Raw genomic sequence first — 25,525 nt, forward strand, 5'->3', positions numbered from 1 at the left:
GGGATAGACTGGTGATGGGTAGTAAGGAGGGCACGTATTGCATGGTGCACTGGGTGTTAAAAGCAACTAATGAATCATCAACCTTTACATCAGAAACCAGGGATGTACTGTACGGTGACTAACATAATATAATAAAAAAAATATTAAAATTAAAAAAAAAAGTCTATGACAAAAAAAATCACATTTCTTAAACATTCAGAAAGTTTAAATGTTAGCTGGGTTTTTATGTTGAAGGAATTATTGTTAAATTATTAGATATAGTAATAATACATATTTTTACAAGTTTGTATCATTTGTCAGAGATTTGCTTCAAAAGAATCCAGAAATAGAATAAACAAGGTCAGCCATTATAGATAATCCCAGAAATTAGGTGGTAGATACATAGAGATGAATTTCTCCTCTCTGCCTTTATATGGGTGTTAAATTCTTCAGAATGGAAAGGTTTTTTTTAATAAAAGAAAAGGTAGTCTCTGCCACTTTTTCATGTCTGCGTCTCTTCGTATATCGTTGACCTAGATAGATTTGTCCGATTCAGCTGAATCAATACATCCTAATTCTACCCCTTAAAAAAACATAACACACAAAATATTTCTAAACACAAACATCTGGTGAGATAAATTTCCCATTCATATTACCTAACCCAAAAATGTCTATGTACTTACATTTCTTTTTCTGATTAGTATCTCCTATCACCTCCCTCCCCATACCTGCTGCAGATGTCTTTCCAAAGGTGTGATCAACCCGTACAAGGACCAGCTGCTGGGTGCACCCCAGCTCTTCTCCTGACTGATACCCCTCAATCTAGGAGCACTACAACGGGAAGAGTGGCTATGCCTCAGTAAACAAAAGGGTAGATGATAACTGAGCAGAAGCAGAAGGAGGTGTGGCATGCAACCTTTGCTATCAGGCCAACCTGGGTCTTCACCCGGCCTTTCACCAGCTGTGTTCCTTGGGCAGACGATTTCAACTCTCTTACCTTTCACAGGCTTTTCGTGAGGAATGAGATGATATACATAAATATTGAAAAGAGGTCCAGACATAGGGAAAGGGTAGGCAAGAGTCCTTCCCACTGGAAATGGAGGACAGCAAAGATGATAGGAATCCCAGTGGTGGGAAAGAAGACACCCAGGGTCAAAGTGAGCCCAGAGACAGTATTGAAGGTACAGTACAATGGCCAAGGTGATAGCAAAAAGAAACCTACCGAGGGTAAAGTAGGGACTACAGGAAATCTTAATGGACCCATAGGGTAGGTAGCTAGGTCCTAGGAGATGGGGTGGCCTCTCTGCTTTCTCCACACAACTATCCTTCACTTCATATCCAGTCACCCCAGCACTGACCCCATGCTGTTGAGCTCCTGGCCAGCTCAGCCTCTCCAGTGAGACCCAACCTTTGGCCTTCCTCCCTATTCCACTTGCAGATTCTAACTGGCATTATTCCCTGACACAACCTCCTTGTGCCTAATAATCTCATCTATGGGGAAAAAATGCTTAGATAAGCAAATTCAAAGGATCCAAGAAATCAGCTTTGGAAGCTCAAAAGCCGTAGGCATGCACTGTCTACACAGAGCCAGGGTCCTCACCACACACAAGCCAAGACTCCTGGTCAAGCCAGCCCCCTCCTGGCTCTTTTCTGCCCCAGGACTTTTTTTTATTTTTTTTAATTTTATTTGAGAGAGGGAGATAGCGAGAGAGAGCACTAGCAGGGGTCAGAGGGAGAAGCGGTCTCTCCGCTGGGCAGGGAGCCCGGCACAGGGCTCGATTCCAGGACCCAGGGATCGTGACCTGAGCAGAAGTCAGATGCTTAACCCACTGAGCCACCCAGGTGCCCCTCTGCCCCAGGACTTTTGCATATACTGGCACACAGGTTTCTAGACAAAAGAGGAAAGTAGAGATGAAACAATGAAGGCTAAATTAATGTCTTTTTCTAACTGCAAGTAAAAGCTGACAGTTGTTTTCATGAGCTCCAAACACAGGCTGGGTTGCCGGGCGCCCAGGTGAAAAGGTGGCACAGAGTGTGGGCTCCATTTCGTCCTGGCCCAGGGCCCACTTAGATTCAGGAAGGGTGAAGCATATGCAACACTGAGCTCCATTTGGAGAGCACTGGAAGGCAGGAGTAAGAGCAAAGATGAGGCTCTAACAAAGGTCAGGGAAGGTCACAGGGGTGAAGGACCTCCCTAAAGGGATAGCCAGAAATGACCCAACAAGGATACTGGAACAGAAGAAAATGAATGGACGGGTTGAGATCACATCTGACACTCCCCAGGGACTCCAAGATCTCTAAGCACAATTAGGAGGCTGATATCCTGCCTTTGCTATGGGAGTAATCAGCCACCAGCATTTGGGTTATTAACGTTCAAGTTATCTTATTGTGCTTGCTTGTTGACGGTCCTGGGAGCCATTCGGATCATACACACATGTGGAGTAAGCACCTCTTCAAAGAGATTCAGGAAAAGGGGCACCATCTTAGGCACTGAGCTATGGTTCCAAGGACACAGCTGCTTGCAGGAAGGACAGGGTTGATATTTGGCCAAGGAAGCCAGCTATAACCACACGTAACAGCCCACAGTCTAAGGCCAAAGGAATAGCACGGACAACAAGAAATTTGAAATTCAGAAAAGTTCAAGGTCAGGGAGTGCTGAGGAACCCAGGAAGGCATTTTAGGAAAAAAAAATGTGTTTGTTCTTTTCTCGGAACATTTATGGAGCTCCTCCCGGGAGTGTGCCCCGCATAGCTCCAAGCTCTGAGGACACAGAGAGAAGTCAGGGCTGCCCTCAAGAGGCTCAGAGCCTTATAGGGAGAACTGACTGTGGACTTGTGACAAACTCTCTGATTTCGGGTCCCAAAGGGGGCTGTGGGGGCACAGGAGAGGACCATTCATGCCACCAGGTAGGAGGGAAGCACAGTGCCTTCAGAAGGTGAGAGTTGTTCCAAGGTTAAAGCGAAGGAGCAGGGGCAGTTCAAGCAGGGAGCAGAAGGAACAGAGACCCCAAGCTGTGATGGTCTGTCCGTGGAAGGTCTGTGGGGTTAGAGGGCTCTGCTGGGGAGAAAGAGTGGGGGTGTCTTTGAGTCCTCATAAAGCAGACAGTATCGGGAATACTACTGGGACTCCTGGCTCTGGGGAAAAGTTGCTCCAGTCAGAAGGGCTGGAAAGGGAACATGGAGCCTCAGGAATGAAAAGGCTGTGTCTTCATGGGCTCTGGCCAGTCTAGTACCTTCTCCTGGGCTCCCATCTCTTCCTCTGTTAGGGGGGAGCCACCCTGCCCCTCCTCCTCCTCACGCCAGATATAAAGACCCAGGAAATTGTGGTTTGTGTGAGTCCTGGGACGACGGTTAAGTGCCTCCCAAGTGCTAGAGTGGCTCACTGCGGCGAGCTCTCCGAGCCGGCCCGATTTGTTCTGGACAGCCGCGAGCAAACAAGCAACCCGCTTAATAACCATCCAGTCAGGACTGTAGCCGAGAGTGCCCGGCCACTCTTCTCTAGGTGGAAACCAAATCGGACTGATTTATTTTAGGTGAGAGTTACACAAGTCATCACCAAGTATGGATTTAAGCTTTACGAATTAATGAAAGGAAAAAAATGCGAATGTGCCCAAACCACAATCCAAATGAAGCTTTGTCCTTGAACAATCGTAATTTAGGGTGGCCCTCTGCAGGGCTGGTAATGAAAAGGAGACTTTATCCAGCCCCTTCGCCAAATAATAAGAATTGATTTTTGACCAAGGCCAATCTATTGTTCCAGATCATTAACTTCAGAGAATAAATCATTTTCTGATGCAGTAAAACTGGTTTCTGGGGGCTTGGTGTTCCAGGCGGCCGGTAATGCAGAACGGAAAGGCTCTTTGAGCTGCGAGCCGCTCTGGGGAGAGCAAAGCGGCCGCCTGGGCTGATTCTTCAGGCTTCCTTTCAAGCGTTTGAATTCCAGCTAGACCTGGGTGCTTTCTAAACAACCTGGTTCTAGCCCTCTGGTCCTGAGGCCCGAATTGCTGCTTTTCCTTCAGGAATGTCCTCTGCTCACCCGCAGTGCAGCTGCTGACCCACGGGGCCCTGGTCACGCCACCCTGAACCCAAGAGCCGGGCAGTGGAAAGTGGCCAAATCCCCCGTGCTCACTGGGAATCACAAATCCGAAATGCCCTCAGCAAGCCTCATTATTATCCATAAGAAGTCGGCATGGTGAGACAGGAAAAAATACATCCTTCTTCCCTCGACTGTGAGCGGGTGAGCACACAATGGTATTCTTCTATTTCTCATTCCAAGTGACAGAGGTGTCTCTTCCCCACGGGGGTGGGGGGGGCAGAGAAAACCAGCACAGATTCAAAGGCTCTTAGTCCATGACAGACGGCGAAACAAAAGTGCTTAAAGGGCCATCCCATTTGCTTCTCACAGTCATGGTGTGAGGAGAATATTGTTGAACCTTCTGTACAGATTGAAAACCTGAGGCTTCACTGGTCTTGGTGACGCTCTCCAGACCGCACATCTTTACGGCTTAGCGTCACAGTTAAAATCCAAGCCTCTGCAACCCCAGCCTTTGGTCCTTCCGCCTGCCCAGGTGGAAACTAGGGGAAGGCACTTCTGCAGCCCATCTGCCTGGAGACTAGGGTGGGAGAGGGGAGGCTGTCCCAGGCACAGTGGGGACAACCGCAGCAGGCCTCCTGAAGCCACTCCCAAGTGCCAAGTTCTTGTCAGACACGGGGTCACCGGGGTGGGAGCTTTATGAGACAGCACCAGCAGGCAGGGACCCACACACAGTGTGAGGAACCTGTGATGGGAACCACCAGCTGCCAAGGGGAAAGGTGGCTGAGATGTCCTGTATCAACACTACACTCTCCCTCCTCAGCCCATCAGTCTCCCATGTAATCCTGGAATTGGCTAAGGTGTCTCCCTGGCTCTCATGGCTCCAACGTTCAGAAAACCTCAAGTCTCAGCTCACCATAATCCCATGAACTGCCGCTCTCCCATAGAGGTGAATCCCAGGTAGCCATGTGTGGGCAGAGTAAACCATGACACATGCGTGTGCACGTGCGTGCACACACATGCACGCACACACACTCAGAGTTACACCAGGGTGACAGCTGAAACATTGAACTACTGGTATGATATGAGACCAACCAATCAGAACAGACAATGTCCACGAAAGTCAGCACCCACCTCCCTAGTACACTCTTCAGTGGAATACTGCGTTGAGTTCGTGGCTGGTTGCATCTGGTACGGATTCTGAATTTAAGCCAAGCTGATGAGATTCTGTCTCTGAAAATTCACAATTAGGAGAAAGACAGTCTGGGCTTTTCATGAAGAAGAAATAAACTGGAACTGTGGTTGACCAGTATTTTATATCCTATGGGCCAAAAAGCAAATAAAGACCAACTACAAAATAAAAATAAAGCTGATGGGTAAACGAGGCAGAGGAGAGAGGTTCTTCTCATGGGCTTTTCAGCTCAGGGTCCCCCTCCCTTCCTAAGCTCAGACTTATTTAAAAACAACAATTTCCTTTTGCTTATGTATCAGGGTCAAAAATGATGTCCCACCACTCAGATCTGAAAACAGAATAGCTTTCTTATTTTTCATCTCTCTCCTCATCTTCCTCGAAGTCTCCTCCCCACTACTGAAGCAGCTGTCCCTGGTTTTCCAAGTCTGCAGAGGTGGGAGTTGGGGAGGAAGAGTGGGGGGTTATACTTGCCAGTCAAAGGCCAGTCCATCTCTTTTGAGAGACAACGACCTTTCTCAGGTTAAATCCTAGGAGCGAGTGTTTAGTCTTGCAGGATACGTCCTCCCCTTTTCCTAGCCACAGTCACCTGGGTTGACAGCCCCAGTGGCCTTTGGGGGAGGCTTTTCTTAAATATCTCCCCCCTTTTCCTTTAAATGGGTACAAGTGGCTTTCTATTACTTTTAACCATTCTTAATGAACACAGGACAAGACAGGAAGCTCCTGCTTGGACCTTTCCAAGGACAGTCCTTGGGGCCTCCATCTTCTGAAAGCACCAGGGATGGGGGAGGGGGGTGGGGTTTGACATTCGATTCCATCTGTCCAGTGACTGCTCTTCCTACATGTGAAGAGGGGAGCCCCTGGGCTGGCCTGCTGCACACGCTCCTCAGGGGAGCAGGAGGTTGGCCGGACCCTGACACATGTGCCTCTTTCATTTCCTGTGTCCTGTTCCTTGCCGAGCAGGGTCCTATCCCAAATGCCAGGTGCTAGATGGGGCCTGACACCCTCTCCACCTGCCCAGTTTTCCCTGCCAGTTCTGACCTTGTTCCTTGTGAGTCAAGCCAGCCATCACAGTGCCTCTTCTCTGCTCCATTGTCACAAACCCCACAGAGATCACAGCCCTGGGAGCCTATCTCTGGGCCCTCCAGCCAGGGCGGGGAGAAAGCAGGGTTGGGATCACTACCCACAGGGAGTACCAGCTCTTTGGACACTGTTGCTAGAAATCTCACCCCTTCTGTTTCCTGAGTGTCTCCTCAGCTCACTGCCCAATTCTGCCCACTCCATCCCCGGTTCCAGGGCCTGCCGCGGCCATGCCATCCCAGGTCACCAAGGCCTCAGCCAGCTCACATTGTTTAGGATGCAAGCTCCTGATTGCCCTTAGATGCCCGAAAATCTCCCTCAATAGGAGATCTAGAAGGACACCAAAAGCTTCTTACCTCCCCTCAGACATCATTCTGGCCTCAGCTACTGGTGGCTTGCGGGCACAGGAGACAGCCTGCAAACTTCCTCTAAGGGTCGTCTGGTCGATCAGCACCAGCTGCCCACCCTTAGCCCTCCGTCTCCTCCACAGCGGCTCTGCTCTTCCTCATTATGGCTTCACTGTGTTGGCTGAATCCACTTCAGCAAATCCCAGGGGTTGGCCCTGGGAGAGGGGAGAGGAGGGACACTGAGTGACTACGGTGCCATCGATGGACAGCGGCAGCCATGAGCTTTCTAGTTTGGGGGTTGCAGGGAAGGGCTGGGAGGAGTAGGAATACTGGGCTCCAGCACGTTTGCTCCCCAGAGGCAAGTAGGATCTCTAGCTGACTTTCCCACAAATGCATCTCCATCTGGGACTGAGTGTCTTTGATTGAGTTTAATATCTGGACTAGAAAATGCATTACCATTTATAAAGTCATCTTTAATAATTTCATACCATAATCTTCAAAATTTAATAAGCCCTCCAGAGATAATTAATAAAAATGTGACCTAACAAAAAGTAAAATGTAATAGTATAATATCTTCAGATATTAAAAGGCTACATGCCCAGTGACCCTCTCCCTCTTTTCTGGGAACCTTGGCTTTTTCTGCAGCACTGCCCTGGGGGAGGGAGGTAAGATTTAGACCAGAACAAAGAAGTAAGGTAAATTCTCACCTTTGAGCCCCATTCCAAGAGCTGGTGCTTAAAAGGGAATGGTTTTCCTTTGAATTTCAAAGGATATATTTGACTTGGATAATCAGGAACCACCAGAGCTCTGTGAATGCAGCAGAAAGTTGAATCAAAACCACAAGAAATAACAGGTGTTGATGAGGATGTGAAGAAAGGGGAACCCTAGTGCCCTGTTGGTGGGAATGCAAACTGGTGCAGCCACTCTGGAAAACAGTATGGAGTTTCCTCAAAAAGTTAAAAATAGAAATACCGTATGATCCAGTAATTCCACTGCTGGGTATTTACCCAAAGAAAATGAAAACACTAATTCAGAAAGACATATGCACCCTATGTTTATTGCAGCATTATTTATTTACAATAGCCAAGGTGTGGAAGCAACCTCAGTGTCCATCAACAGATGAATGGAAAAAGAAGATGTGAGATAGATATAGATATAGATATAGATATAGATATAGATATAGATATAGATATAGATATAGATATAGATATAGATATAGATATATACATATCAGTGAAATCTTGCCATTTGCATCAACATGGATGGACCTAGAAGGTATTACGTTAAGTGAAATAAATCAGACAGAGAAAGACAAATAGCACGATTTCACTTATATATGAAATCTCAAGAATAAAACAAAGAGGTTTGCCAGAGGTTGTTGTCAGAAGGGAGAGGGATGGGAGGAAGGGCAAAAGAGGTGAAGGGGATTAAGAAGTATAAACCTCCAGTTATACAATAAATAAGGCACGGGGGATATAAAGTACAGCATAGAGAATATAGTCAGTAATATTGTAATAACTTTGTATGGTGAAGGATGGTAACTGCACTTAAGTGGCGAGCATTTCATAATGTATATAGACGTCACGTTGCTATGTTGTACACCTGAAACTAATATAAAGTACATGTCAACTATACTTAAACAATAAAAAATAAATAAAATCTTTTAAAAAAAAGAATGGGACATTATGTGTGTTATTTTGAAGGGAGTTGAAAAGCTGAGTTATACTGAGGGGGAACCTAAAAGCAGAGGGCAGGAGGCTGCTCCCCTTTCTGCCTAAAATTCTGGAATATTATCACCTAGATGCTCTGCAGCCACATGGGACCCCAGGAGAACAGAGGCTGGTGGCACAAGAGCTTTGGTCAACACATGTATCAGGATTCTTGGTTTCAAACAAAGAATCAGGAAAGACATCGAGAAAGTATTCGAGAACCCACAGAATGGTCAGTGCTGGCTTCATGAAGCTGGCCCACCCTCTTCTGCAGATGAGGCCATCATTCTTGTCCTGCTAACCCTCTGAGACTCAGTCACGCCCACCCGCATCCCCAGCCCACTCCTTATTTTCTGATAGGACCATGTCCCATTCCCCAGTGACCTCTGGCAGGCACATGGTCTCAGAATCCCCAGCTTCTATCTGCATCCCTCTCCAAGGGGTGCAGAAATTATTGCTGATTTTCTGCAGGCTCTGTGGGAGCTGAGAGAGACTAAGCAAAGGGCAAAGGCTAGCTCAGGCCCTTTCTGGCTCTAGGAAATATTTCTTATTTTGGCTACCCAGAATCTAAACATCTTTCCTATTTAGGGGAATCCCAAGAAAGAAGAGAAGCAGCTCTACTTCTGAAGCCATGGGGTGGAAGAGAAAGGGGCGAGTACTCCCTTTCCCCACCTTCTGGCCCTTAGAGTGGACCCGTGGCCCAAGTGTGACCAATCAGGTGTTACTACCAGGTCTTGGTTCTTGAGTGATGCAAGGGTTCAGGGTCAGGAAGCTGGTTTCCATGGTGGCTGAGGTGGGATGAAGTCCAGCAATCCCATGGCCAAGTCGAAAAGGGCTCAGCTAACATCCACAGCTCTGTGTGGTGTCTTGTTTCACCCTGCCTTTTTGGTGTTTGCCTGAGCCCTGACTTGTAGCTTTCAACCAAAGCCAGGACAACACAGAAACATGCACTGAAAACTTATTTGACCACAGAGGGGAAGATAAGAGGAGGGGAATGGGTCAGTTCCGAGTTTGGCTGAATATTTAACCATATTTACAGTATCTTAAACCAGAAGAAACTGCATTACCAACATTAAAGTTGGTTGGCTGGTAGGTGGTGAGAGGGGGTGGGCCTACCTTCAAAGGAAATAAGGGCTCCGGAGCATGTTCAGTTCCAGATACAAAAATTAGATTGTTTTATGTCTGGTGTAGACAGTGAGGATAAAAATAAGTGTAATGAGCAGTGACCTAGAGAGAAGTCACCATATCTGGGCAGGGCAGGCATCTGTGAGTAGGTCCAAGGGGAAACAGGAACTCAGCCAAGGCTGGGGACCAACCCACACGTATGGGAACCCCGCAGGAGCAGAAAAGATCCCTTGCCACATGTCTAGTGGGAAACAGCCTTCCCTGGAAGCTGGAGGAAGCCAGCCCCACCAGCTTGTCTCACAGACAGCTTGGGGCATGGAACCAGAAAAGTAGCTTTTTATTTTCTTGAGCTTTCTTGCCTTTTCCAACACCCTTGGAGTCTCCTACTGCCTTACCCAGAACTGCACTCTCTTCCCTGCCCGTGGATAATGGTGCCTTTGGCACTGTGCCCTTGGATGACCCTGCTTAGTTCCACGTACCACACTACTGCTATACTCACTTTGACGCAGAGGCCAGGCATCTGCCCTGACCTGTGTGGGCGTGGCCTGCCTAGAGAGGTTGTCAGACAAGTGGACACTATCTCAGACCTGATGAATGGATCAGACTACAAAGGATAATGACAGGAGTCCCTGTAGAGCCAGGATGAGTGATTTTAGTTCAGAAAAGAGTGTGGGTGCTTGGAAGTGGAGAAAAGAGGACCCAATGGCCTCCCAGGAACCCTCACCAGACCCCCCACAATCACCAGGAGATAAAAAAAAGGGGTGGTGGATCTATGAAGCAGACACCTCTCCACTTGGTAAGCATATTTCTTGATGGCGACCCAGGAAGAAGGACAACCAAACTGTCTAGTTAGAACAAGGGGTAGAGATGATTTCAATAAGTCTTAAGTGATGTTGCCCAATTCTTAGATGGAGAGCCATGTGCCTAGGGATAAAGCATGAGAGTAAGAGACCATGCTCTCTCCCCACTCACAACCACACCTGACAGATCCTGTCCCTCCCTCTTGGGCAGTCAATTGCAGCTGAAGGTGACGAGAAAAGTGCAGTCCCTGTAAGAGCCCCGTAAAAGCCCATCCCTGCCCTTCCACCACAAAGGACCCAAACACACTGCTGAGTGACATTTTTCCTGTTGCCTAGGAATTAGTGATTGGGGCCCCCACTACCAACATCTTCTCTATTCCGAAAAGATGAGATTTAAATCAAGGTTGGGATTGAAGGTATAAATTTGGATTAAATTTTAATACCCGAAAGAAATCTGAAAGTTACAGATCTGACCAAGATGTTGTTAAGGAGGAGAAAGAGATTCAGCAGGGTATGGACAACAGAAGTGACTGGGGAAAAATGAAACTGCTCGTGTTCTTACCCCTCTGGGTGTGTAACCCTCTATGGTATGTAGACAGCCAGTTACAGGGAAGCATTGACTCACTCATCCACTCCCCAAGGCTCCAGTTGGGCTGGTAGAAAGAATTCCCTCCCATGTCATCATCTCCTTAAGGAACTGAAACCATATACATCTGGTGCCTTCTTCCCCTATCTTCTGTGAACGAGAAGAAGATGAGATAGGTGGGGAGAGGAAGAGAACTTATATGGTGTCGAGCTTGGTGCTTTCCATCATTGTCTCTCTTATGTAGACAACCCATTCGACAGATAGCAAAACCAAGCCTCCAAGAGGTGCAGCAATTAGTTCAAACGTTCTTCACTTTATACCCAGGTGTGTCTGACACAAAAGTCACACTCTTTCCTCTATGTCACAAATAGAAGAGATTACACTGCCCCTGCCTGAAAACAAACCATTCTCATCTTTCTCTCCTTTATTTTCCCAATTCATACCGCTCTGCATAGGCCCTCTTCCCGCACCTCCACCCCACCAGAGCCTGGCTTTGTCATCGTCAGTGATGCATTTCCCAATATTTTCCTGGACATTGGGAATCATGCCAAACATTCTCAAGCCTGATCCTACTTCCCTGTCCCCCACGGAGAAGGGGCCACAAAAGCAGATCATTTTCATGAGCCACAACTCTGACCTCACTGCCTTACCATTGGAAAACATGACAGCCAGAAAGCAAGGTAAATTCTTCTCTAGAAAATGCCCCTCTGTTTTCACAGGTATAGCTCCCCAAACTTGGTCAACCAGCCTACAGACTGTATCCTGGAGGGAATTTCTTCCAGGATTACTAGGTCAGGCTCGAAACAGCTCATTTCCTTTCCAAAGTGTCTCCTGCCCGGTCTGTACAGGGCTCGCCTGACCAAGGAGCTATGTTTCATTCATCTATCCATTGGACCAGTCTTTGCTAAGCACGAGGGGAGGTGGTAAGCCCAGAAGCTCAGGCTGGGAGAGATTCTTGTCAGTGAGCAGCCCACAGGGGCCAGGGCGAGCTCTGGTGGCACAGGAGGAGGAGGCCAAACTTAAACTCAGGGGCCAGGAAGAGCCTGGGGAGGTGACACGTCATTTGGGATTTGCTGAACAGGTATTAGCTCTGAAAGTAGTCTATATGGACAGTGTCTTGAGGAACAGTATGGCTGAGGTGTGGCTGAGGTGTGCACTGGGGGTAGACTTTGTTCAAGTTCAAACTTGGTTTCTTCTCCTTCTGAACAAGGTGGAGTAGTGAACTAGATTTACTATCCTGTCTGAAACAACTAAAAAGAAGCAAATAAAATGTATGAGACAATGGCTTTCAAGATGTTGGATATCTGGTTGTGAAGGACTGTGGTCCCTAAAAGATGGGAAACCAACACGGTGAGTTTGTTGCCTGAGAGAGCTTCAAGGCAAAGCCCAGGCAGAGCCCACCAGTTGCTCAGAGTTGAGGAGACAGCAGTGAGAGCCAAGAAAGACCAAGGTGCCTGCAGTTCACAGGACAGAGGGCCGATGAGGACAGAGGTGGAGGGAGAGACCCCTGGAGATGTGCAGATGGTCTCCTCTGGTATTCCGCAGACTTCTGATCAACGTGTGTGTGTGTGTGTGTGTGTGTGTGTGTGTGTGTGTGTGTTACTGTAAACCACCAGAGGCATGGGTGGGAGGCATCCTCAAGGAAGCACCCAACAAGGCCAGATAGTGTCCATTCCACAAGCCAGGCTAGAAAACTAAAACCATGAAATGTGGTCTCTGATTTTGGCTCTGGGTGTGAAATCCCCAAAAGCTATCAGTCAAGATCCTGCCTCTCAGTGCCAAGCATCCCATGGTGCCCCTTGATAGCTGTCACACTCTACTTTCACTGTCCGCATCTACCTCGGTGCCCCTGGGTGGCCAGTAAGTGGATTCCACCCTTCCTGGTTGAACCTGCAGCTTCTGTTGCCCGCCCCCCCCCCCCATTGCAGAGCTGGAATTCTTGCATTTCTCCTTTCTAATCAGTGCACTCAAGGAAGAAAAAGTGTTCCAACACACCAGCTTTGGATTTTCTCTTCCTTGGTCAGGGTTGACCCATTAGAGAACTTTTTGTGTTCTTTTTTTTTTTTTTTTTAAGATTTTTCTTATTTATTTGAGAGACACACAGAGAGAGAATGGGGGAGAAAGAGGGAGAAAGTCTCCAGCACATTCTGGCTGAGCACAGAGCCTGAGGCTGGGCTCAATCTCATGACCCTGAGATCATGACCTGAGCCACAATCAAGAGTCAGACGCTTAACCGACTCTGCCGCCTAGGCGTCCCAAGAACTTTTTCTTATAGCTCTTTCATATGGCTCTGTTTTAGATGATTGGACACCTCTACTTAGAGACTTGGCACAGACCTTCTGGACACTGGTTAGGAAGTAGCAGATTAATGCTGATTGGCCACATGAAAGATTAGAACTCCACACAGCCCCTGTACAGAATGTCTGCCCTGTGGAGTACACGTGGGGGCCCTCTTCTCTGTAGTGAACACTGCCCAAAAGGCGATCAGGAGAAGGAGAAAAGAGAAGAGGAGGAACAGAGCAAGGAAGGGAAACCACAGCTGATTTGCCAGGCTCTGCCCGTCGCAGAGGTGGACTACAGCAGCATTGCAGCCCACTTGGGTGGTCCTGAAAGTCCAGAAAGAAGGGCAATCCTTACAGCTGCCCAAGCTTTGAGGAATGTATCTCTGATGAGTTTGCCTGAACGGAGACGTGAAAATGTATACACATGCACTTCTGAAAATGGAGTCTTCAGGAGCCACCCATCATTTCTACTCACACTGCAACAGCAATCCTGGCTCTCCATGAATCGCTTCCCCAACTGAAGGCAGATAGGGTGCTGGACATTGTCAGTGGAGAGCAAGCCCCTTGACCATGACTTAAAGCACGGACAACTAAAAGGACACAAAACATTAACTGTAGGAAGTCTAATGAAGAAAATGTGCACAGGGAGGAGGGAGAAAAATAACATTTATTGAATACTTGCTTTTCAAGCATTTTGTTATCTGACTAGCTATACCTAGTAGAAATTAACTAGTTCCGGCAGATCTCAGTAGTTATTAATAGACAGTTCTACAGGTGGCGGATGTGTTCGACTACTATCTGCAGTGCCTTGCATTGCTGATCTGTGGGATGGAACACGTTTCCTTCATTGCTCTTCTCTGCTCATTCCAGCTTGCTGATAATTTTAAACCCAGTACTGCCATTTGATTGGTCTTAAGGGACTCCTCATTCCTTTCTTCCCCCGGTGTTGTCCTCTTTACTCAGTGTGCTCTGTGTTTCCTCATGACTCCGGCATTTCATTCAAATGTCTGGATTCATTTTACTTTATCTCTAATACTTCATTTTTGTTTCTTCATAGCTTCTCAGGATTCTTCTTTGTGGCAAGAGAAATGCTTCATCTCTTAAAATATTTAACGCCTTCAATGAGGAAATATATTCTCAAAATACATCATATTATTTGATGAAATAAACTCTCCAAAACAAGCATTGGTATAAATACTTGTACACCTTCCATTTTTTAAAATTAGAAGAGATTTTTAGGAAGTGATAAATAATGTTTCAATTATTACTGACATACTCAAACATAGACCATCTCCACTTCTTATCGCCAAGTATGTGCGTAAGTATATACGGCATAAAATTCATCCTTTCAAAGTGTACACTTCATACGGCATAAAATTCATCCTTTCAAAGTGTACACTTCAGTGGGTTTAGTATATTCATAGAGTTGTACAGCCATCACCACTATCTAATATTAGAATATTTTCATCACCCTAGAAAAGAAGGCCTGTACCCAAAAGCAGTCACTACCCAGTGAACCCTCCTCCAAGCTCTAGTAAACCTTAATTGACTTTTTGTTTCAGTGAATTTGTCTCCTCTGGGTATTTCATATAAATGGAATATACAATATGTGGCCTTTTGTGACTGTCTCATGTCAATTAGAATAATGTTTTCAAGGTTCATCCGTTTGAAGTGTGTATTAGTACTTCATTCTTTTTTTTTATTGTTGATAATATTCCACTGTGTGGACGTACAACATTTTGTTTGTCCATTCCTCAACTGATGGCCATTCCACTGATGGTTATGCTTTTTGGATATTATGAATAATACTGCCACGAACAGTCATGGGCAAGGCTTTGTGCGGGCCTATGTTTTCATTTCTCTTGAGTATAGACATAGGAGTCAAATTAGTGGATCATATGGTAACTCCATGCTTAACTTTTTGAGGAACTTCCAAACTGCTTTCCAAAGTGACTGCATCATTTTACATTCTTACCAGCAATGTATGAGGGTAATAGCCAGGGGGGTGGCTGGCTTCGTCACTCCCCCTCCATCAGCAATGTGAGAAGATGAGTGACAGGCAGGCAAAGGAGTCACCAGGTCACTAATGCTTATGGTGGAATGAAGCGAAATAATATTAAAGAATCAATAATCTCACTGAGCACCTCAGATTTGTGTCTTGACAAATAAACAAAGTTGTTTGTGTTTTTAAAATGGGTGGTGGTGCACATACTCATTACTGTTGAAAGCAAAGACCGACAGCTGTCATAGCTCCCTGTCAGGTCACACACAGACCCCTGTGAAGACCCCCTCCCGCTCCCCTCCTCTCCAGCCCAGGCCACCCTTCTCTCAGCTCCCATGTGCCATGAGAGAAGCAGCCTCTACGTTCCTCTATTTTCTTTCCTGTCTTAGCATCATGGTACAAATTCCGTACCTTCCCTTGGGTTTGCCCTTTTGAACTTTAAAGGCCTGTTTGGGGAGTGATACAGTTGAAAGTTGACTAGTTCTTGCTGCTGTTCTTCCTGTTTATCTTATTCATCCTGAAGACCATGTGAGTGTCTTGATTGACTAGAGGTGGGGATCAGGCAATGTGTACAAAGAAATGGCAGGGGAAACCAGTAAGAATAATATTTCAAATTATTATTGTACACATAAAACACCTGAAAAATACTCATGTGAGAAAAACCTTCAATAGACCTATGCATTTTAAGTGCGGTTAGGGGTGGTTCCATCTTGGAGAGGAAAAATAAATCTGTTAGGTAATTCCCAGTGACTTATCTCAAAGACACAGCACCTTTGCCTCTGTTCCTTAAATTTGTTCTTTTCCCTCACGGCCAAACTCATAGTCTGGCTGGTTCAAGTCCAGTGAGTATCTGATTCAGGTAAGAGATGTATTACTTTTGGTATGCCTGATGATTTTGGTCTTTGATCCTGTTTTAAACTTATGAAACCTACACTTTTCATCTGTACTTTCATTTTTTCCCACCTTGCCCTTATTGTTATAAAGAGGCACAGAATGCGCAAGTACTTGCACAAAGGCACGCTGCTGCTTGGACGAAGAAGGTGCGCTGTGGCCAGAACGAGACTGTTCGCAGGTGGGCCGCAAGTCCCAGCTGAGAGGGTCCTTTACCAGCTAACGGGCAAACGTGTAAGTTCAATAATGCAAGGTTTCTTCCCTTTGTTAGATATTGTATTAGAAATATTTAATTTGGGGTCCCTGGGGGGCTCAGTCGGTTAAGCATCTGCCTTCGGCTCAGGCCATGACCCCAGGATCCTGGGATCGAGCCCCACATCCGGCTCCCTGCTCAGCGGGGAGTCTGCTTCTCCCTCTCCTCTCCGCTCATGCTCTCTCTAGCTGTCTCTGTCCTGCTCTCTCAAATAAATAAATAAAATCTTTTTAAAAATGTTTAATTTTGTAGAAGTTTTAGACGATCGTAGTAAAAAGTTAAGCAATTGTGTAAAGAAAAAGTTAATTCTCTTGCTCTCCCACATGCCCTGTCACTTCCAGTGCCATAGGTTTAGATAACCAATGTTAATTGCTTGGTGTGTTTCTTTCCACACCTTTCTCTACACAAACAAAAATGTCTATAAACGTATGTACACCAACGCTTGGTTGTATTATTTTTAATCTCGAAGGATCCATACTATGGGCATGACATTGCAACCTGCTCTTTGAGTCAAGAGTATACAATGGACTGCTTTCTTGACCTCTGCATAGAGATAGAGTTAATTTTACCTGATGCATAATATTTCATCTTATGGATTTTTTTCAAAATTTATTTAACCATTCCCCAAGATGAGCCTTCAGATTAGTTCCAGCTTTTTGACACCACAATAAATTTTCTTGTACGTTTACAGAAAAATAAATAACCCTATAATTTCTGTAACAAAGGTAGCCAAAATTGGTTTTCCTAAGTCAAAGGATTTGTGTATTATTTATATTACTAGATATCATTGTATTACATTCCCAATAGTTATAGGAATTCACAGTCCCACCAGCAATACCTGAAAGTATTTATTTCTCACTATTAAGGTGTGTCATCGCTTGTTTTAACATTTGCCAATGGGATGAAGAATGGCACTTCATTCTCATTTACCTTTATCTGCTTCATTAGTAAGATTAAGCATCTCTTCAAATGTTAATTGGATAATTCTGTGAATTGTCTATTCATATCCTTTGCCTGTTTTTCTGTTGAGTTATTTGTCTTTTTCTTACTGTACAGTTTTCTATTGCCACCATGACAGATTACCCCAAACCTGGTAGCTTATACAACACAAGCTCATTATCTCACAGTTACAGAGGTCAGAAGTGAGAAATGGGTCTTGTTGAGCTAAAATCAAGGCGATGACCACATTGTGTTCCTATCTGGAGGTTCTAGAAGAGAATCTGTTTCTTTGCCTTTTCCAACTTCTAGAGGCAACCCACATTTCTTGCCTGCTGGCCTTTTTCTACATCTTCAAAGCCACCAATGACAAATCAAGTCCTTCTCACACTGCCTTCTCCCTGGTTCTCTGTAGCCGGGAAAGGTTCTTTGCTTTTCAGGATTCACCAGATTGAGCCCATCTGGATGATCCAGGGGTATACCTCCAACTCAAGGTCCATTAATCACATCTGCAAAGCCCTTTTGCCACATAAACCAACCTATTCGCAGGTTCAAGGGATTATAGCATGAGTATCTTTGGGAGCCATGAGTCTGCCCACTACATTTAACAATATATGGAAGTACTGTATTTTTTTTTAAAGGGTGTTAGCCATTGTCAGCATAAATGTTGCACACATGCTTTAACCCTACCATTTGTTTGTTGTTATTGTCTTTGACTCTGCTCTCCTCAGACTTGCAAATAACTCCATTTCATCCACCTTAAGGCTGTATAATTGTTGTGAGGTAAGCAATAGTCTTCTGCAGCTTCCTGATTCAAAGCATCCGTAGCTTCAAGAACCGGAATCACAACATGAGTTAAATTCACATCCCTACCAGGTCTCTTAAGGGAAAGTCAGGGTAATAACGGTGATGCACCCTGAGAATGGGGTCATGGTAGACTTAGCTCCATCTAAACACGTGGAATGCCCCAATCCTTGGGAGTCACCCTTTGCCAAAAGAAGTCTCCCCTCTTCCCTCAGTGACCAGGCATATCCTGCCTTCCTTAAAGACCCTTGAACTTACTTGGGATCAAGAGGATTCTAATTGCAAGAAGAGTCTCATTCTCCTTAAGATCTACTCTCTGCCACTCCTTCCTGTCTTGAACACCCATTATTAGGACCAGATCCCAGCATAACTCAGGGGTATGAGTCGAAATATGACACGATGTGGAGCCTTCATGGTTTCAAGCTCACAGTTACAAAGGGAGAAATTATTCTACCAGAGACAGCTGGAAGTCGAAATTCCCACATGGCAATTTTGAGCTCCATATGCCATTAAAGCAGCATGTGGTAAGGGGAACCAACTACACAGCCTGATCCTGATTATCAAGGGGAAAAAGGATTGCTGCTCCCCAATGGGAACAAGAGAAGAATGTCTGAAATAATGAAATGATGTATGCAAAGTGCTAAAGCAAAATAACTGACAACTAAGAATTTTGCACCAGAATAAAAATCCTTTATATCCTTCAAAATAAAGACAAAATACGTCTTTTTCAGATAATCAAAAACTAAACAGAGCTGCAGTAGATGAAACACTAAAGGAAATTCTTCAGGCAGAAGAAAAATAATTCTAAATGGAAGCATGGATTTCCAAAAAAAGGAAGAGAATTGCACACATATAGAAAGACAGACAGATCTCAGTGAATACTGACTGTATGAACAACAATAATAATGACATCATGTGGGGTTTAAAAATAAACATGCAAAAAAATACGTGCAATTAAGACACATAACGAAAATGGTACAGGGCGCCTGGGTGGCTCAGTCTCTTGAGCACCGACTTCTGATTTCAGCTAGGGTCATGATCTTTCTTTCCCTCTACCCTTCCCTCTGCTCATGCTCGCTCTCTCTCTCCCTCCCTCTCTCTCTCTTTAACATAAATACATCTTTAAGAGAAAATAGTACAGAAGGCTAAAGGTACAGTAGGGTAAAGTACTCTAAAGGCCTTGACTAACTGGAATGTGAAAGATAATTTCTTAGACTTCCGTAGATTAAGTATGCCTACTGCACTGTCTCCAGTAACCATTTAAAAAACCGTAGAAGAATATAAAGCTATTAAAATAATAGAAAAAGAAGGAAATAAATAAAAACTGGAAGAAATAAACCAAGAAAGGAAAGGAACATAGAATTGCTGGAATCAATAGAAAAATGCTGTTAAGGTTATAGATTTAAATCTAAATATATTACAATTACATTAAAATAAATTAAATAAATATTCCGATCAAATGATCAAGATTATCATATGAATTAAAACTCAACTATTATATGTTTCTTACAAGAGATATTCCCAAACAATATGCATATAGAAAGGATGAAAGGAAAAGGGGGAAAAAATGTACCATACAAACACTAACTAAAAGAAAGCTGGTATAGTAATGCCAGAAAAAAATAAACTTCAGGGCCAATATATTTTAAGTAATAATGTGGGATATCTCATAATGACAAAACAATCAATCATCAGTAATATCGGAAAAAGTCTAAAATTGTATGCAGCTAATGGCATGGCATTAAAATACACAATTCACTGATTGACAAAACTAAAAGGAAAAAAAATAAATCCATGATTTTAGTGTGAAAATTTTTAACACACTCCTCTCCATAACCAAAGGAATAAGTAGACAAAAATTTAGAAATAGAGAATACTCAACCTAATTTAGCACACTTTACCTAATTGACATATGAAACATTGTATCACAAATTGCAAAATATACCATTATTTTCAAGTGAACATAGAAAATTTACCAATATCAATCATATACTGTTCATAAAGCAAGTGTCCACAAATTTTAAGAGATTAAAACCTCAGGGTATATTCCTTGACTGTAATGAAAGTTAAGTTAGAACTCAGTAACAAAAAAAATAACTAGGAAATTTCGCAAATATTTAGGAATCAGCAGTATGCTTCTAAATAGCACGTAAGTGAAAGAAAAAGTTACAGTGGCAATTAGGAAATATTTGGAGCTGAATGGCAGTGAGAACATGGCATATCACAATGCATTGCAATTCAGTGAGAACTATGAATAGCAGAAATGTTTACCATTAAATGTACACATGAGAGAAGATAAAATACCAAAAGATAAGAATCTAAACATCCACCTTAAGAAGCTAAAGACGGAAGAGCAAATTAAGCTCCAAGAATATGGAAGAAAATAACAGAGCAGAAAATAATAAAAAGGAAACAAAAGAGGAACAGAAAATTCAAGAAAGCTTAAAACAAAGCTTGCTCTTTGAAGGCACTAATAAAATTTGTAAATCCCTGGGAAGACTAAACATGATGCTGGGAAAAGAAGGCACAAAAAATTGATATCAGGAATTAAAAAGGGGATATGCCTGCACATCTGATGGGCATTAAAAAGAAAATAAGTGGAAATAATAATAAAAACCCCTTTGCCAATATATTTAAATATGTAGATGAAAAGGATACACTTTTTTAAAGACACAACAAAACAGAAAACTTGAGTTATACTATGCATTTTTAAATAAATTAAGTCCATAACTAAAAACCTTTCCTCAAAGAAAACTTCAGGCCGTGAGAGCTGCACTGGTAAGTTCTTCTAAACATTTAAAGGAGAAATAATGTCAGTCGTGCCCAAACTCTTCCAGAAAACAGCAAATAGCAAACACTTCCCTACTTCTTCTATGAAGCAAGTATAATCCTTGAATCCAAAATCTGACGAGGTCATTATAAGAAAAGAAAATCAAAGTTAATCTCTCTTATATTTATAGAATCAAAAATTGTACAAATCTAGCAATATATAAAAATAATAATACATCATAACCAAGATGTGTTTATTCCAGGAATGGAAGAAAATTGCACATTAGAAAATCAATTTCATTTACTACATAAACAGAATAGGGGAGGAAAAAACCACATAATTTTTTAAAAGATTTTACTTATTTATTTGAGAGAGAGAGCATGAGCAGGGGAGAGGGGCAGAGGGAGAGGGAGAAGCAGACTCCCTGCCAATGCAGGGCTCCATCTCAGGACCCTGGGATTACAACCTGAGCCTGAGGCAGAAGCTTAACCGACTGAGCCACCCAGGTGCCCCATAATTTAATACATAAAGATAAGTCATTTGATAAATTCAACACCCACTCATAATAAAAAGTCAGAGCAAACTAGAGTTAGAGGGGAATCTTTTAAATCTCTGATAGGTACAAAAAACCTACAACCAACATTTCACTTAGTGAAATCCTAAAAGCTTTCCCTCTGAAGTTGGAAATGAAGCAAGAATACTTGCTGTCACAACTCTATTCAACATTATACAAGACATCCTAACAGTGCAATTAAGCAAGAACAATAAATGAAAGAGTTAAGGATTGAAAAGGGAGATGCAAAAGTCATTACATGCTACTACATAGGCTATGATATATGTGATAGAAAATACATGAAAATCTATAGACAAACCATTAAAATTAATAAATAAATTTAGCAAAGGCACTGGATACAATATCAATACACAAAGCACAGTACATACACAAAAAGGTAGTTGTACCTTTATAGTCCAATGAACAAGCAGAAAACGAAATTTTAAAATATTCCAATTACAGTATTATAAAAATACTATAAAATATAAAAAATAAACTTGAGAGTAAATTTAACAAAGAAGTTATAAGAACTCTATGCAGAAAACTACCAAATATTGTGAGAAATTAAAGCTGACCTAAATAAAGGGAAGGACACACTGTATATATGGACCAGAAGACAATCTTATACAGATGTTAATTTCTCTTCAAGTTGGTCTATAGATTCAATGCAACTCCTATCAAAATTCCAGCAGGATTTTCCAATTCAGTTTGGAAGTTGTTAAACTGATTTTTAATTTTAAATGGAAATGCAAATGTCCAAGGAAAGTGAAGAACCTCTTAAAATAGAACCGGGTAGGATAATAAATATAAAAACTTGGAAAGCCAAAATAATTAAGGCAGTAATTAAACCGATAGAACAGAACATGGAGCTCAGAAACAGGCCCATACAATATGACTGCTGGTTTATAATAAAGGTAACATTCTATGCCAGAGGGGGAATGATGTTCTTTTAATCAGTGCGGTGCTGGGTAAATTGGGATTTTTAAAACGTTGGAAAAAAATCGAATCTTGACCTCTACTTTACACCATCCGCAAAAATTAAACACATTTGGATTATACATTTAAATAAAAACATAAAACAATAAAGCTTCTAGGTAATAATGTGAGGAAATTTCATCATTATCTTGGAGTAAAAAACGATTTCTTAAACAGGACCCAAAAGGCATTAATTTTATTTTTTTATTTTATTTTTTTAAAGATTTTATTTATTTATTTGACAGAGATAGAGACAGCCAGCGAGAGAGGGAACACAAGCAGGGGGAGTGGGAGAGGAAGAAGCAGGCTCATAGTAGAGGAGCCTGATGTGGGGCTTGATCCCATAACGCCAGGATCACGCCCTGAGCCGAAGGCAGACGCCCAACCGCTGTGCCACCCAGGCGCCCCGGCATTAATTTTAAAGGAAGTAATTGCTAAATTGGATCTGATTAAAATTGAGAGCTCAGTCTCTGAAAGATACTATTGAGAATCAAAAACAAAAACAAAAGAAAATAAAAAACAGACCATAGCATGAGAGAACTTCTGCAATATACATTATATGTAACAAGACTTTAATCCAGAATATCTAAAATCTACAACAACTAAATAGGAATAAGACAATGCAATGGAAAGGTACTTCATTAAAAAGTGTAGACAAATGTCCAATAAACTTAGGAAAATCTCAACTTCATTAGTGATCAAAAAATTATGCATTAACACCACATGAAACATGATTTCACACCCACCAGAATGGCTAACTTGAAAAGATTAGCAATACCAAGCATTGTCAAGTATAGCAAGTGGAATCCTCAAATACATTTAAATAAATTATGGTTGGGCAGATCCACAGAATGAAATACACGTTTTTATAAAAAGCATGAGGTACTTATATGTACTTACATAGGAAGAACTCCAATTCATGTTTTTAAATGAGAAGAGGAAAAGGAAGAACAGTGTACTATCTCATATGTATCAAAAAAAAGAAAAGAATACAGGTATGTATATATATTTACATAAATACACTTATAATGATATAAACTTTTTTGTAAGTATACACAAGAAAGTGTTGGTAGCAGTTTCTCTTAAGGAATAGGACTGAGGATAGAGGGAGGCTTTTATAATTCAGAGTGTTTGAATTTAATATGTGCATATATTTCTTCATATGTGTTTGTGTGTGTGCATACTCATACACCACACACATGTACACAAACACACATTCATGCAGACATTCTCTGCTTTAATGTCTAAATCGTTTTTAAAGTTACTATAAACTTTTAAACGTTGGCAGACGTTTATTTAAAAATGACTTGGAGGGTACCTGGGTGGCACAGTCAATTAAGTGTCCAACTCTTGGTTTCAGCTTGGGTCATGACCTCAGGGTCATGAGATCGAGCCCAGCATGGGGCTCCATGCTCAGCATGGAGTCTGTTTGAGATTCTCTCTCCCTCTCCCTCTGCCCCTCTCGGTTGTTGTGCACTGCCTCTCTCTAAAATAAATAAATAAATCTTTAAAAAATGACTAGGGTTTTAGAATATCAACCTAATGCTCTAATTCTGGCAATGATTAGGTAATAGCCCAATCTGCCTCTGAGGACAGACTTAGTTCGTGGCAATAAAACACTTCATCCCATTCAGAAATGTAGCAGGTGTAGTCCTGCTACAGGCAGGTCACCAAAATAACTGCAGAGTGGAGAGTCAAAACAGAAGTCTAGTCCTATAGAGGCAGTTAGGGTTCAGCTTAGTACACTCTGGGTGCCTATGATTTGTCCAACTAATTCATACATTATTCTACTGATAGTTAATAGAAGTGCTCCAGAGAAATTCCAGATCCATCATTGCCTATCCCATCCCCAACTACTCCCCTTGGTTTGATCTTAATCTTATTCCTGATCCATCCCAATCTTTCCTGGTTCATAACTCTGGGTTCAGTTTCTTAGCTTTATCTCTGCTTTTGCCTAACTTTTATTATTTTAACACTGTCGGGGTTTTTGGTTTGCCTTTTGTTATATCTAAAAACTTTGGTTCCTTCAACTTTTAGCTGGCTTGGGTAGATAAGCACTCTGTACTATTTAAGACGCAAACCACAGTCCTAACGCCATTGGCCACCACCAAGCTAAGTCCGCATAGCATCTACAAGGAAGTTTTAGTATATATTCTATCTGGGCAAGCACTTGCTTTTCCCTAGACCACAGGACAACCTTGAGCAAAGATGTGTCAGAGCCTAGGATTTGCAGCCAGTTCAGCCGAATTCAGAAATGGTAACTGGGCTAATTCTACCATCTGTACTTGCACTAACTGTATTACTTGTAAAAAAAAAAAAAAAAAAAAAAAAAAAAAACCAACAACAACAACAAAAAAAACAAAACCCAAAATTATCTAGATTGATATATAAAATAACAGTATTCCTTGATAATCAAAGAAATTTATTTTTAAAATACTATTATGATGAATAAGTGAATGTGAAATGGTGGCTAGATACAAGATAATTATACAAAGATCAATAGACTATTTTGTTCTGTTTGTTTGTTTTTTTTCCTTTTCCCCTGTACCAGTCAGAATTCTCGAATGTATACAACCAACTTGGGTTAGTTTAAACAGAAAAGAAATGTATTAAAAGATATGAAATCTCTTAGAGGATCAGAGAGTCAGGCTTGGCATTTAGTCAGTGTCAACTTACTTCACAGAACTGGAGCAATAGAGTCACCATTGCTAGGAAAAACATTACAGCTTGCATCATCAACCCCATGGATACGAGGCACTGTATGTCACAACTAGAAAATGCGCTTCTGCAAACTTGGTGTAGCTCCTTCACGCCATGCCAGAATTCTTCAGTACATCTTTCTATGTCATTAGCTTCTGACTCAAAGTCTGGAAAAATATAACTAAGTGGCAAAGCCAGAGTCAAATGCCTGAGTCTCAGCTCCAAGGGAGGCAGGGAAATTTCCATATAGGAGATGGTCTGTGCCTCCCACCAAGATGCATAAAGTGGGAGGGGGTGCCTGGGTAGCGCAGTCGTTAAAGCGTCTGCCTTCGGCTCAGGGCGTGATCCTGGCGTACCGGGATCGAGTCCCACATCAGGCTCCTCTGCTATGAGCCTGCTTCTTCCTCTCCCACTCCCCCTGCTGTGTTCCCTCTCTCGCTGGCTGTCTCTCTCTGTCAAATAAATAAATAAAAATCTAAAAAAAAAAAAAAAAAAAAAAAGATGCATAAAGT

The 25,525-nt window shown here is 42.8% G+C and overlaps 1 long non-coding RNA gene across 3 annotated transcripts in view; it reads right to left on the bottom strand.

The window, feature by feature from the left end:
• The window catches only part of LOC113259238 (uncharacterized), an 86,797-nt gene that overhangs the window by 40,047 nt on the left and 21,225 nt on the right, over positions 1-25,525 (bottom strand). The window contains exons 2-4 of one of the 3 annotated variants that reach the window (XR_007189977.2): positions 7,335-7,434; positions 6,637-6,842; positions 5,146-5,244 (exon numbers count right to left, since the gene is read on the bottom strand). The exons of 1 other annotated variant lie outside the window; for it this stretch is intronic. This is a non-coding gene — a long non-coding RNA (uncharacterized LOC113259238). Of the gene's footprint in view, positions 1-5,145; positions 5,245-6,636; positions 6,843-7,334; positions 7,734-25,525 lie in introns of those variants that run through there. One more of the 3 variants, XR_007189978.2, reaches the window with a different exon arrangement.

Source organism: Ursus arctos, unplaced genomic scaffold (genome assembly GCF_023065955.2).
Source record: "Ursus arctos isolate Adak ecotype North America unplaced genomic scaffold, UrsArc2.0 scaffold_7, whole genome shotgun sequence".
Lineage (NCBI taxonomy): Eukaryota > Metazoa > Chordata > Mammalia > Carnivora > Ursidae > Ursus > Ursus arctos.